This window comes from Notothenia coriiceps, unplaced genomic scaffold (genome assembly GCF_000735185.1).
Source record: "Notothenia coriiceps isolate Sejong01 unplaced genomic scaffold, NC01 NC01_scaffold00018246, whole genome shotgun sequence".
Classification (NCBI taxonomy): Eukaryota; Metazoa; Chordata; class Actinopteri; order Perciformes; family Nototheniidae; genus Notothenia; species Notothenia coriiceps.
Genome location: NW_011350947.1, coordinates 79,034 through 93,723, shown reverse-complemented (window position 1 = coordinate 93,723; position 14,690 = coordinate 79,034). Strand labels below are relative to the sequence as shown.

The following is a 14,690-nucleotide window of genomic DNA, read 5'->3' as shown; positions in this document are numbered from 1 at the left end:
ATTACACAACATCATGTACATGTATGTGTTGCTTCTTTGGGGCTTGTTTTCATAGACCTGGTTGCTTATTTCTCTCAAATCTGGCAACAGAGTGGGCAGGGTGCAGTGTCTAATTGTAGCAGTAAGCTAACGAGTATTGAAAGCTTTATTTTGTTTTGATCCAATGCTGCACAACTGAACTGATCCAATGCTGCTGTGAAAAAAAGAAGCTATATCCATGTTGGATAGAATATCCAATTTAAATAAAAAATAACCTTAAGGGACAACTTGAATGCTTTTTTTTTTTTTTCTCTTAATGCATTGCACAAAGATCGGATCGGGAAAAATCGGTATCGGCAAATTGTCAAAATCAAATGATCAGAATCGGATCGGGAGCAAAAAAAGGTGATCGGGACATCCTTAAATGTAAGTAAAGATGTCATTGGCACGAGTTCATGGTTGCTATCATTGAGAAGAGCAGTGTTATTTGAATCTGAATGCTATTAACATTAGATTGATTACATCATAGTTTGAGTTTAGGGCTTTTATCTGCTTTGATTTGTGCTAACTGCACATGATGTATGCTGTTTTTGCAAAGATATTTGACTAGTAGCCTGCAGCTTTCCTCCCTACACATGTCTCTAATACAGTTTGTCTAATTTCTTCCTCTTTTCCTTTTGTGTTTTTTTTCTCCGTCTTACTCCGCCCCCTACTCTGCCTTCATCTGTCTGTCAGAGTTTCTAGTGTATCATTACTTTGGTTCAGAGGAGGGTAGCACAGAGCTAGTCTCCCATCAGGGTGTACTAGTGTGTATTTGTGTGCGTCCCAGCTGTTGGTAGCAGCGTCTCAGGAGTGCAACATTAGCCTTTGAAGATCTTAGCAAAAGTGAAAGAGAGACGAGTTCCTGTTTCTTTCATCACACTCTGCCTCGACTGTGGTTCTTCTTTTGTGTTGCGTCTCTTTCTTTTATTCATTCTCTCTGTTAACACCCCAACCTGATATGCCACTGGAATTTCTTTTTATCTCTTTCTTTTTTCTTAAATCTATCTTGGGTGCAAAGATACTCTGTTTTCGTTCTGCAGTGGCGCTGGCGCAGCGTCTGAGTTTAACTACTTTTGATATGCTCTCTTTCTGTGCAGATAGAAAAGCAGTTTGGCTACCAGCCGCTTTATTAGGCACTGATTGATCAAATGTGACCCACCACACAACAGACAATCTGGATCTACACTCCAGCTGACAGACAGATATACAGTAAAAGGTAAAAGCAGACACACAAGTTTTAGACTAACCTATGAGATGGTCAGTCTAACATCGAGGCTGCCCCATTTACAAATTGGGCCACAATCAGCCTGGGATTCCATATTATTACCTACTAGATTTGTCTTTTTGTAATATATGTTCTCAGTGGAAATAAAAAACCCTTACCTTGGCGGTGAATGTTTTATTCATTGAGCTATACGGTGACTACCTGCGGCTTGCCACTTTAGATGTTTCTACCATATTCTCAGCAGTTACCGTTTTACGATTCCAACCACGTATAGCTTACCGTCAGATCATTTCTATAATCATCAAAGCATCTTTCTTGTTTCCCTGTTCCTCAAAGACGTAAGAATGAATGTATGTTTAAAGTATTGTTAATAGAGCTGCAGTATGATGTGTGCTTGCCATTATGTTTGGTCTCAGAATCTGTTCTCAATAGGCTAGAATAATGCATGATCCCTCCTGACTATAGGATGAAGAAATGATTTATTTTTGTATCACTTCCTGTAAGCCTTTCAGACTTCTCCTTGTGATTTAAATCCGCTGAAGAGCCTGATTAGTTCTGGCTGCTCAGGTGACATCAAAGCAGACAGACCTGTGATTTCTTTCTTTTTGTTACGCAACGTTAGTATTGTGTCTCCTGCCTTTGCTTCTCAATGAGTGGTCATCTGAGAAGCCTGTCGGTGTGTATGTGTGAGATTGGTAACCTGATAGGGCTTGTGAGAGAGATTGAACTGACTATCTCCTTACAAGTCAGTCAAAGTTGCTGTAATACCGAGCACTGACCCTCATTAATGCCCCCCCCACAGGAACAAGGAAGGTAACTATCATTATTAATGATTATTTATTACATTATAGATTTTATTTTTATACTCCTGGAAATAATTACTGCATTGTATTCCTTATTCCTAAGTATGTATGCTGCGTGTATGATGTTTTTCGTTTTTGATGGCACCCTTGAAAGTGAGAAGCATTTATTTATCTCATTGTACATGTATAACAACATTAAACAATTCTATTCTATTCTAACCAAATAGAAATAGATAGCAAAGAAAGCTGTGAAAATCTGGAAACCTGGTGCAAAGTGATCCAAAAACCTACTAATACAAATGGTACACATGGAACAAGAGAACCCAGAGAATGACTTTCTCAAACAAACACCAGAGGAGGGGTTTTTTAACATCCATGAATACAAAAAATGGATATAACACCGCTGTAATTTAATCCATAGTTTGAAATACATAATCTATCTGCCGGTGGGTGCATTCATTGTCTGTCAGTAAACGATATACAGTATGTTAAATTGGATTACAAATAAAGAATACATGGATTTCTGGATATTTTTCCATTTCGATGTGTTATTGCTTCCCTATTAATCATTAGACTAATAACAGTATAATGTTTGAGTTTAATAATGCTTCTTCACAAACGTTAACAACTGTATGTATAAATGAAGCAAGTATGAAGGTGAGAGAGGGAAAAGTAAGGAAACTAGTAGAAAGTATAGTGACATTTGCAGCCAAAGGTGCCTAAAGAAATATAATAATACAATTTAATTCAAACGTATTACTTCTCCAAGCCCACACATTGCGTGATGATCACAAACTGTGTAGATATCACAGTCCTCTTTTCCAATTTTTAAGACTAGTTAACGTTGTTGCACCATCAGAAGCAATAAAGTATAAATAGCTACTTAGTAGTCAAGATGAGTGCCTTGCTGTCTAGCTTTTTGTGTGTGTTTGTATGTTAAAAGAAATATGCGTGTCTTCTTTATCAACTATAAATCAGTACAGTATGGAGAGATCTATGTACATGACCACACGTGAGCATGACACAGTCTCTCTGCAACAGGCTGACCCGTCCATTCTGTTAGCTGCAGGACTCAGATCACACACACACACACACACACACACACACACACACACACACACACACACACACACACACACACACACACACACAGGCAAGGTCCAACTGTCTGGTTGCCGGGCAATGAGCTCACAGCAGTCGACCGTAACAACCCCCCTCTCCATCAATCAGCTATAGAGTGCTCTGCTCTAGTAATGATGTCATCACGCACACATGCATACACACAAAGACCACACACACCACACACTTATCTCATCCTCTTTGTTTTGACCTTGGCTGGCTCATTTGTGTGTGTGTGTGTGTGTGTGTGTGTGTGTGTGTGTGTGTGGACTGATTGTCATTGCCTTGCATAATATTGCAAAAGAGGATGCAATCTGCTCTTGATGATATGGGCTACATAAATCTCACAAGTACACACACCTTGTTGCACAGACTGTTTCAATTTTCTCTGTTTGATGGTTCCACCGCACACTGATGTGGTTACACACAGTCACATAGTATAAGCAATGGAGCACAACTATGGAGTAAACTTGTGTGTGAGTTTTCAGAGCGTTGAGTATTCTAGCATTTAGAACTAAACATTTACATCACCTGTGTTTGTCACTCAGACTCTCCATGAACAATTCAGAGACTCTGCAGCATGCAAATTACTCTGCATGTGTCTGCGAACAACATTGAGACCTCAAACTATCTGAGGAGACAAATCATTTTTTATTATTTGAATCATATTCAAAATAAAAGGCAGCACAGAGAGAATTTGAGGAGTTTAACCACTAAACTGGACATCCTTTAATTGCACAAACACTAACAGGACGTGAAGGGTATCCATTTCGAAATGAAACTTTCCTGTACCTGCACACATGCACAGGCATACTCACTTGCGAACCTAATTGCTTCAAGATGAGAGACACACACACTCGGTGTTTCTCATTGTCGAGTAAAGCTGCTCTAGAGCCACTATTTAAAGCATACTACATCATCGAGTGCCGCCGAAGGACTGTTCCAATGTCCAGCATACTTGGAATTCTACCGAGGCCGGCGTACTTCGTTTGGAGACATTTCGAGGCTGCACATGTGTAGACTCCGCGGTCTTAAAATCCCCACAAAGCTTTGCGCACGGATCAATTTCCCCAAATCTGTGGCGGAAAATGTAAGGCGGGGCCTCTCATATGACGCACACCTGCATACTTGCTAGCCTGTTCCACTCTTCGTTTTCCGAATGCCAGGAAGTATTCTTGCCTCGCTTCTGAAGCAAGACGCTCGGAAGACATGTGCTACCAAGCAAGTGTACTCGCGATTGAGAAACACTATCACAATCTCATACAAACATTCTCGGGGTCCAGCTGTGTGAGGAGAGTGGCAAGAACACTGACTGGCAAATCAGTAGCCAATTAAAAACGCTCAGCTGTGTGTGTGTGTGTGTGTATGTGTGTCCTTGTTTGACTGCCAAGGAGAGGGTTGGCACAGAAAGCACGCTTCCTATTCTCACCATGCCCTCTTAGCTCACACAGACAGACAGACAGACAGACAGACAGACAGACAGACAGACAGACAGACAGACAGACAGACAGACAGAGCCTTGGAATAGTCTCACCCCATTGTCTTTATTTGGGACAAATGAACACATGTCCTCTCTATGTTTGTGTGTGTGCCTGCATTCATGTATGTGTGCTTCACCCACAAGTGAGGTTGGACAGCCACAAAAAGTGAATCTCAGACAGGACGTTCTACCCTGTACTTTATTAAAAGATGGGATAGTGTTGTGACTGTGAATGTGTGAAACAAGTGAAAACGGAAAGCAAAAAAATATATGTGAAAAGCAACAGCTGCCTCCAAGGAAAGCTACAAGGAAACAGAAGTTGTTAGGTTTTGTGCATGCAGGATTCTCCCTTACCTTCCCCAGAGAGTAGCTGTCCAATGAGCTTTCAGTATACTAATGACGAGTCACATAGCTGTAGGTTAAATTTGAGGGACAGAAATACAACGAAAACTAACTTGCAAGAATACATTGTTTTCTTAATTTAGAAAATAGCTGTTTTCATCATTGCCAATTCTATGTTTTTTTAAAGGTGACCTATCATGCAAAATGCACTTTTGTACATCTTTTATACATGAATATGTGTCCCCGGTGTTCCAGGGAACTCACCAAGTGTCAGAAAACACAACCCTCTCTATTTTCCTCCATACCCAAATCTCTTAAAAAGGGGCTGCAACGGATCTGATACAGACTGATCCAGATTTGAACACTTCTATGACGTCACAGAAGTGGCGCTACGGCTATTGGGCCAACTCCACCAATCAGGAGGAGACAGCCATGGACATTGCTGTTCGAAAGCGCTGAAGACGCTGTAGTACATATGCCAGGCCTGTAGATGGTGCTGTTCTCACAGAATCAGCCCATCAAAAGACAGTGTTAAATTGAGTGAAATGAGGAATGTCTAAAATGCATGATCTGTTTGGTATTTTGAAAAATAAAAAGTATAAATATGCCTTATATAGGTATGGTCCTACACTATATTATTCAAATATAGCATGATAGGTCCACTTTAAGTTTATTAAGCTAATTAAATCAGTTGCTCAATTTAATGGTACACATCACTTCACAGCTACTGTATACTCTTTTCCCCTCTGAAGGTCAATGCTTTGTGTTATCAAAACATTGAAGAATGTCTTCTTTTTGGCTCACAAGACACAAGAAATGACAGCTTAGAATGCAGACAAGCTGTTAGTTAAAACAGATGTAGACAAGGTCGTTGTACACATTAAAACAGTTCATGCCTGTGGCTTGAATCTTCTCAGTCACTTAAGCCACAGAGAAAACATAGTAAATTAGGTCAGTTCTCATTTAAGAGAGTGGGAGAGAAGTCTGACCTCCATCAGTAAGATATTATGAAGTGTAGCAGTGGGCTGTAGATCCCTCTCAGTTTGTAGTAGCAACCTTTACTTCTTACTGTCTGGTTTGATGTGCAAATATCCCAGATTGTCACTGACATGAGCTTCAGATTTGAGGATGGCTATAAATGGTGATTTGGAAGAGTAAAGTGGAGGGATAAAGAGAGACAGTATTATAAACCTGGAAATGCTGACCTTTCTTTTATGTTTGTCTGTCTGAATGATTTGTATGTGGCTTGTGATCTTCTTTCCTTCCTTCCAGCAGCGCATCATAAACTTGAATATTGAAAATGGTTCAGGTCAGCAACAGGAACTTGTGCTTTGGAACTGAAACTCACACAGCTGCCACGTACACACTTCCACCAGCACTAGCAAAAGAGTCTGGGACGGTAGATAAAGTATGGCGGTAAGAAAAGGACACTGGTCTTTCCAGACATGTGTGCACCCAAGATAAAATTCCTCCCTGCTTTGAGCACCTTGAACCTTCAGAGGGCTGATTCCTCTCTTGGTATGGCAGATATGTTGCAGTCCAGGAAAATGAGGTTGTGGTTGAGGCATTTCCTTTACACTGACTACACTGATGGTCAGTCGCTCAGTCTACACGGACAGAAAGACTCAGCATTCTTCTGCCTCATCCAACCAAACAGCTGTCAGACACTACGTCAGCTCCCAAAGTATTCCGCTTATGTGTGTGTGTGTGTGTGTGTGTGTGTGTGTGTGTGTGTGTGTGTGTGTGTGTGTGTGTGTGTGTGTGTGTGTGTGTGTGTGTGTGTGTGATTGTCTGTCATATTTGTAATGAATGATGAACTGTGTACTCCAGGACTTGTCTAAGCAAGTAGAAAAAGAAATTGAGCATTTGAGATGTACTCGCACCTCTCTAAATAATTTAAAGAAAGCAAACGTATTCATAATTAGTACTCACTTTTACTGTAACCTCATATTTGTCATTTATTTTGTGCGCCCTTCAGAGGCAGTAAATATGTTGCTGATGTTTGCATTTCAACCCAGTACTTGTGGTCGCAAAGATTTAAAAAAAAGATTGCACTGTTAGGCAAAACTTGTACAGTAGGCAAAGAGTTTGGCCACCGCTATGGCAATTGTGGGTGGACAACATTCTTTTGACTACACTTGTTGAAGAGAGAATGGGAAGAATGCGAGCACTTACACAGATGAAGTGATGGTTGAGTGGACAAAAGCATTCATGGTGCAATCACGCCAGCATAAAGTCAAGTACACAAACACTCACAAAGAGAACACTAGTTAGGCATGTTGAAATTATCGCCTTTTGATCTAGATCTAGACATTTAAATGACAGAAAATGGTGCACTCTTTCACCCGCTGTGTGATAAAATAGCTGTAGATGCACATAAAAGATTGCGCTTTTATCCTTTCTAAAGAGTCTAAAGCACCCATTCCTCCACTTGAACACTGTGTCCTTCTAACAATCAGCTGTACTGGCCAACCTTCCCCGTGAACTCATTTTGAGTTTCTCTTGATGACAGGGTCAGGTAGATGTCTAGACATGTATTAAACATGTATTTGGATCCGTGTGTTTCAATGAGTGAATGCTGTAGATGTGCAATTATGTACTTGTACTGTAGCACTGAACCTGCTGTTAGCTGTTAGTTGGGAGGTTGAATGCACTTAGTGTAAGTCACAAAAGCGTCTGCTAATCAAATCTAATGCATTGATGTGTAGTAGGTATTCTCAGAGAAAAACCTGATAGCACACATGTCTGCCACACACACACACACACACACACACACACACACACACACACACACACACACACACACACACACACACACACACACACACACACACACACACACACACACACACACACACACACACACACACACACACACACACACACACACACACACACACACACACACACACACACACAGTTCCCTACAGGTGCTCTGCAATTCAATCAGTTGTTCATTTAATGTGGTTTAGACTGAGCTATTTCTGACTAATTTAGCCCGCTTCATTCCTGTATTGGACATGATTGATTGGGACAAAGTGTCTATAGTTGCCTTCTTATAGTCGTATAAGACCCTGGCACTGCCTTGTAAAATGTTGGAGTTTTTTCATTTGCCGTATATAGTTTATTTAACGGCATTTTAGTTTTAGTTTTTTTAGCTTTAGTTATTTAGTTTCTTTTAAATACAATTACTTACCAGGTAATCCCTTGGTTGTGCTTAGGCCATACTAGGTGATACAATATATTTAAACTTGGCATCTTTAAAGACTCAACTATCGTAGTATTTTTCCTAAAGAGTTCTCCTCTGCCCTCCCTCTCACTTTCGTCCTTCTCTCTTTTAAGCTGAAATTGTTCAGCTTTCCATCCCCCCCGCTGTGCGTCGCTGGCTGTGCCAGTGTTGTCCACCCAGTGAGTATCTATCTGCCTTTTCTCTGCCACCATCTGTCTCTACCTCTCTTTCTCCATCGCCTTTCTCTTCCTCTCTGTCTGCTTTACCTCTTCATCCATTGTATTCTCTCCATCTGTCTTCCTCTGGATTATTCCTACCTTTCTCCTTTCCTTTAACCTTTGTTGTTTCTCTCTCTTCTTTTCCTCTCTCTGATCTCCATCCCTCATTCTGCCTTGTCTTTTTAACACCACATGATAGCCTCCTTTGCCAGTGGTAATCCATAGCCTCATTACATATCATTTTTCTGCTTTACATACACACATCACAAACAACTTTAGGGCACAACAAACCCTGTGAGCCTGCAGCTTATGGTTTGTGTGCTTACATGCTTAATTTAAACCTGACACTGTACTATAGCCCACTGGGGATATTGATTTTACAATGTCTGCTGCACCACACTTCTGTTTCTTTCTCTCATTATGCATCACTGTGCCATTATAATATCACATTTCCCCCGTATCTCTTAATCCCCTGTAGAATAGAGTCATCATGCATACCATGAGATATCTTGCCATTACTTATGTACCACAAACACATGTTGTAATTCCTCCCTCGGTATAACTGCAAAACACATGTCCACAGCTGGACAGCGACACAAACATGCTCCCACCCACCTCATTCCTTGTCATGAAACATGTAAGAAGTGGGTCAGTAGGATGTGTGACGTCCCACACACACATACACACTGCGGCTGATTAACAGCAGGCAACATGTCTCTCGTTTCTCCGTAACATCCCCATCATTCCACCACAACCTGCCTAATTAGTCCCACAGAGTGTCGACGATCAGCCAGTCTGTCTCTTATGCCGGTGTGTGGGTGTCTGCTTAAGTAGCTTGTTGCACATTTGATGTCTTTAGAGATGCACTTGAGGTTTTTTTTTCCCCCAATGAAAATGATGGGTCCTGTTTATAATGATGACCTGCATTTGCATTGCAGTTTTTAAAACGGTAAAACATTCCGCCGTATGATTAAAGATACAGAATGAAAAAAAGGCACAGTGAGAATGTCAAACAAGAGGAGGGTTTCTAGGGCTTAAGCAAAGGTATTGAAAGGAAAGGATTGGCAGAAATGTTAAAAGCCTGTGAAGAATTGATATCTATGTGGGTTTTCATTGGTATTTCAATCAATGTCTCAAAGACTTTCTTGTACACTTAAGCTGTAACCCATTCCATTCAAGTTTTGACTTGCGCAATATTAATAGCGATGTACATGTAAGTGGTGTTCTGCACTATTTGAATCTGAGCTCTGGAGATATACAGTACTAGTATTGACGATAACGGTGGAATTCAATCATAATTATAATAAACTAAATAGAACCAATAACACCCCCAAATCTTAAATCATCTGTTTCTGTCTCTTCGCTTAATCTCCCTTCCTCACTGTCCCACACACAAATTAGTTATTTAATTTGCTCAAAACGGGACAAAATGCTGAATAATAAAAGTAAAATATGAATTTCATGGAAAGCCTTTATTTATATATGTTTACTATCACTATAGGATGCACAGTGATATTTTTTCTGCTTTCTAGGAGTAAGCTGTATTATTTTTCTCTATCATGTTATATTCTGTTCTTTTCCTACTTTAGTGTTAACTCTTGCTGTTGTTGTCATCCACCAGGGAGTGCTGAGTCCCTGAGTCAACACACTGCATTCTGGGAAAGTCTGGAACCCTCTCCATGGGCTTTACCACCTGCTGACAAACCAGGGGGGTCTGGAGGAGTTGAATGAGGTGAGATTGTCACACATATCCCTACTTTTCATATAAGTAAATTCAGATTTGAGATGGTTTTATGAATAGATAGACATATATCTTAATCTTAGTTGAGCTTATGTTGATGTTGTGATTTTCAAGCTTGAGGACAGAGGTTCACTGCTGACTGTTGAATCATTGCTGACAAACTGCCACCATGTTGCTATTACAACCTAAAAGCTGCTAGTCGGATGGCCATGTTTAATTTGATGTTATAAGATCTGACGTCAAGGACTTTATGACCCCGTGTTTTCCTCTTAGCCAAGAGCTTTGCTTAAAAAACGTATCGCCCTGGTCACATTCCAGATGCGTGTTAAGTAAAGCGCATTTTATTTTAATGTGAGAGACGTGGCAGCTCATCACATGGACAGCTCACAGTTTCCTCTCTATTGCTTTAATCCAGAGCTCATCGTAAATATATGGCTCTGTTCAAATAAATGGCTCTCCTAATCCTCCTTCTCTGTCATGAAATATAATGTGTTTACCAAATAGTAGGTTTGATTCACTTTCTCACAGCATCAAACAGTCAGAAAGGTAAGAAGGCACGTTTCAGTTGCTGGACTGTGAAGGCTGATAAACACCTTCAATTTCTTGTACACATGTGCGTAGGAGGGAAAGGCTAAAGGAAACAGAAGAGAGAGTTCGCACACACTTTCGTTTATTTTTATTTGCATTATTGTACTCATAATAATACAGATTTGGCACTGAAGCACTGTGCTACACATCATAAAGGTCTACAGCACCGAGACATTGTGTTTCTATTACATCTCATTGCAAGTTAACATCAGTGTGCTGCAACTATCTCTACTCTTATCTTACACTTTCTGAGATGACGCTAGAGGGCCTCAGCTAGATGAGGGTGTTCCTGCTGTGCTGTTATTGGAGGAGAGGCAACTTTAGGAAAGGGAATGCTTTGCTGCCTAGTGACTACGTGTTTGTCCATGTGAGCTCTCTGTTGGAACAGAAATATATTTTCATACATAACACCTTCAGGTATCAGTCAGTGAGGGATCCTCCAGCGGGAAGAGAAGCCTTACTGGCAGTGCTGAGAGTGCGAAAAACACCCTATTAATAATGTCTCTGTAAGGCCCGAGGAAGTGGTGGGGGGGGTGTGTTTTATAGTTTATTGCTTTGTTTATATTCAGTACTTATCTTATGTACAGTATATGTTTGGGTATGTGATGTCTTTGAATGTTCATTGATTTATTTCTATATACCGGTACACAAATCTGCCATTCTGAGAAGCACACAACTATTCTCAAAAGTACTTACAGCAAAATAGCATTCTCTCTTTCTTTGTGGTAATATTGAGTCCCAGAGGAGACATTTTCTTTTCACTTCTCTCTTTCCAGAGGGAAGTAAGATCGTAGGGTCAGCTGCAGAAAAGCACCTTTTAGAGCTGCCGGCGATTATCTTGCCTGCAAACATTTCTGCAGAGCAAATCGTCGAGTTCAAGGATTTTAACTCGGGTTATTTCGTTGATGGATAGTCTCTCTACTCGCTATAAGGCATTCTTCCAGCGAAAATCAATAGGAACAAACATTCAAGCAAAGTTTTTTCCAAGCTCTTTCCTCTCAGATTGCCTCGCCTGTTTGGAGAAGATGAGTGTTATTTTCCACTCCTCGTTCCCTGAGGGATACTCTGCGTGCCTGTTTACTGCTGTCGTGAGCAATAAACAATGGACATGGGTGACTTTAATAACAAACACTAAGCAACCTCCAGCAGAGTCTGCACGCAGAGTGGGAGATTAATGTTGGACTTCACTTGAGTGTCAGGATACTAATTGGCAGGTTGAGTCTCAAGGCAGCACTGATCTGTCCAGCTATAGGCTCGTAATGTGCATCGCAAACTAATTAAAAACATTTCATTATTCCTCAGTCCAGGCATCAACAGTGCAGACATTAAAGAGTTATATGTGCTGAGTGTTATGAGCAACAAACTCAACTGTACACAAATCTAAAGTCACTGACATCCATGTAATTGCTTAATTAATTTGTTGCATTATGATGAGTATCAGGGTGAAATTTAGGATTATTTGATTGGTTGGTTTGATCAGATCTGCCCAACACTTGTCAGTCGTATTTACACACTGCTATTAACCAGCTTTAAAGATAAACATTTTGGAAAAAGGACATTGTTCTTTGAGATAAAACTGTGTGAATGCTTTTAGAGTGGAAACCATGTTGCTGCCTGTTGTCTTCTCACCTCAGCATTTGGTGCCTCTGAATGAGAGAAGGGAGTGCACTCTGGTCCTTGTCTTAAACAGACAAGCTTGTTTACATGAACTCAAACAAACACATGCATATGCACTAACACAAACACACACAGACTGAGCACTCTCATTTAGCCCACAGGGAGCAGGGTGTTCGGAGATTGCTGCAGTTCCCCTGTCTGTCTTCATCTCTCACTTGCTTGCTCTGTTTCGCTACCATAATTTGCATCTGGGGTCATTTCAGTTTATTTCATCAAAGCTTTTAAGCGTGAATTTTGATTTCTAAAAGCGTGTCGGCGATTATTATGAATTTGATCCGAACGTAGGATTTCTATGTTTTTCTATCTTCTCAATGTGCCTTATTGGCATAACTACAATGCTTCCAAATCATGTTTCTATAATATTCCTTTTTTTCTGTCTCCTTCACTGTGCTGATTGAAGTGTGTGAGGTTATACTCCCCTCCTTCACACAATCACTCTCGTTCTCGTTGAATCCAAAGAGCAGAGAGTGTGAGTGCTTGAGTGTGTGTGTGGGTGAGACAGACAGGGAGAGAGAGAGAGAGAGAGCTGGTGCTATTCTTGGCTGGTTGTGGAAGTCTTGGCTCCATGGCGTATGGGAAAAGTGCTCTTGGCAGGTTTTAAACCGAGGCATTCCTTAATGCTGTCCTCTTGAAACACTCACACTATACATACACAAACTTGTTTTTGTCACTCAGGAGGACATTGCTTTACTTAAATTATCCTCAATAGAGTTAATCACAAATGCTACATGCTAAACCAAACCCTTACATAAAAAACCAAAGACTTTACCCCACAGCATGAGTAGTAGAAGTACACACACACACACACACACACACACACACACACACACACACACACACACACACACACACACACACGATTACTGCCACGCTGGCTTTACTAACAGGCACACCCTTATCACAACCTTAACCATAATGTAATCATTACATAATCAAGTTAACAGTGCCCAGTTACACACACACACACACACACACACACACACACACACACACACACACACACACACACACACACACACACACACACACACACACACACACACACACACACACACACACACACACACACTAAAGTGGCTAACATTTACATGCTCCTTAAGTTACACACTGCAGAGTCCTTGCTGTTTTCTTGCTCTTCTTACTCTACATGCATGCTTACTCACACACACAGGAAGGAGAAAGACTAAGTGCAGTCTCAAAAGAGGGATTTCTAGTAGTACTACATTATGCCCTGAGGCCCAAAGCCTGAGTTTCAGTGTGCACAAACTACTAAAGATAATGATGCTGAAAAAAAATGTAAGACAAGCAATAAGTGCTTGCAGACAGTCAGTCTATCTGCACATATTCAATATGTCATGTGACCCAGGAACTCAAAATCCATACTAGATAATATTACTACACTGGACAAATAAGATATATCTTTTTACATAGAATTCAAGGGCATCTTCTCTTTTATACAGGTTAAGGTAAATACAATTCATCTGCTTTTTATTGAAAATATGTTACCAGTGAATACAAATATATGCAGTATTGTGTAACTACACTGAACAAGTAGTCTTTCTATTTGGGTTTAAGCACTTTTCTATTTCATATGAACGTCTTTGTGTGAAGAAACATCTCTTTGCTAACATTACATTACATTGCACGTGCTGGGGTGTGTGCTTTAACCATGTCCTGGATGTAGGAAGGGCCAGAACCATTCACAGCATGGTATGCAAGTACCAGTGTCTTGAAGTGGATTCTAGCAGTTACTGGAAGCCAGTGAAGGGAGCGGAGGAGCGGCGTGGTGTGGGAAAATGTAGGAAGGGTGAAGACCAGACGAGCTGTTGCATTCTGGATGAGCTGCAGAGGTCGGATGGCACATGCAGGTAGGCCAGCCAGGAGGGAGTTGCAGTAGTCTAGGCGTGAGATGACGAGTGCCTGGACCAGAACCTTCGTCGCTTTCTGGGTCAGGAGGGGACGTATCCTCCTGATGTTGTAAAGAGTGTATCTGCAGCAGCTGGTTGTAGCAGCGATGTTTGCAGTGAAGGACAGTTTGTTATCTAGGGTCACACCCAGATTCCTTGCAGTCTGAGTCGGGGAAACAACAGAGGTGCCGATGTTTATTGTTAGGTCAAGAGTGGGACAATCTTTTCCCGGAAGGAAAAGCAGTTCAGTCTTGTCAAGGTTGAGCTTGAGGTGATGAGCTGACATCCACTGAGAGATGTCAGCTAGGCAAGCAGAGATGCGTGCGACGACCTGGGTCTC

At 41.0% G+C, this 14,690-nt stretch overlaps 1 protein-coding gene across 1 annotated transcript in view; it reads left to right on the top strand.

Moving 5' to 3' along the window:
- The window catches only part of atxn1a (ataxin 1a), a 93,350-nt gene that overhangs the window by 53,297 nt on the left and 25,363 nt on the right, over nucleotides 1–14,690 (top strand). Inside the window, exon 3 of the mRNA XM_010777435.1 lies at nucleotides 10,059–10,169. The gene's annotated coding sequence lies outside the window, so the exon portion shown is untranslated. The remainder of the gene's footprint in view (nucleotides 1–10,058; nucleotides 10,170–14,690) is intronic.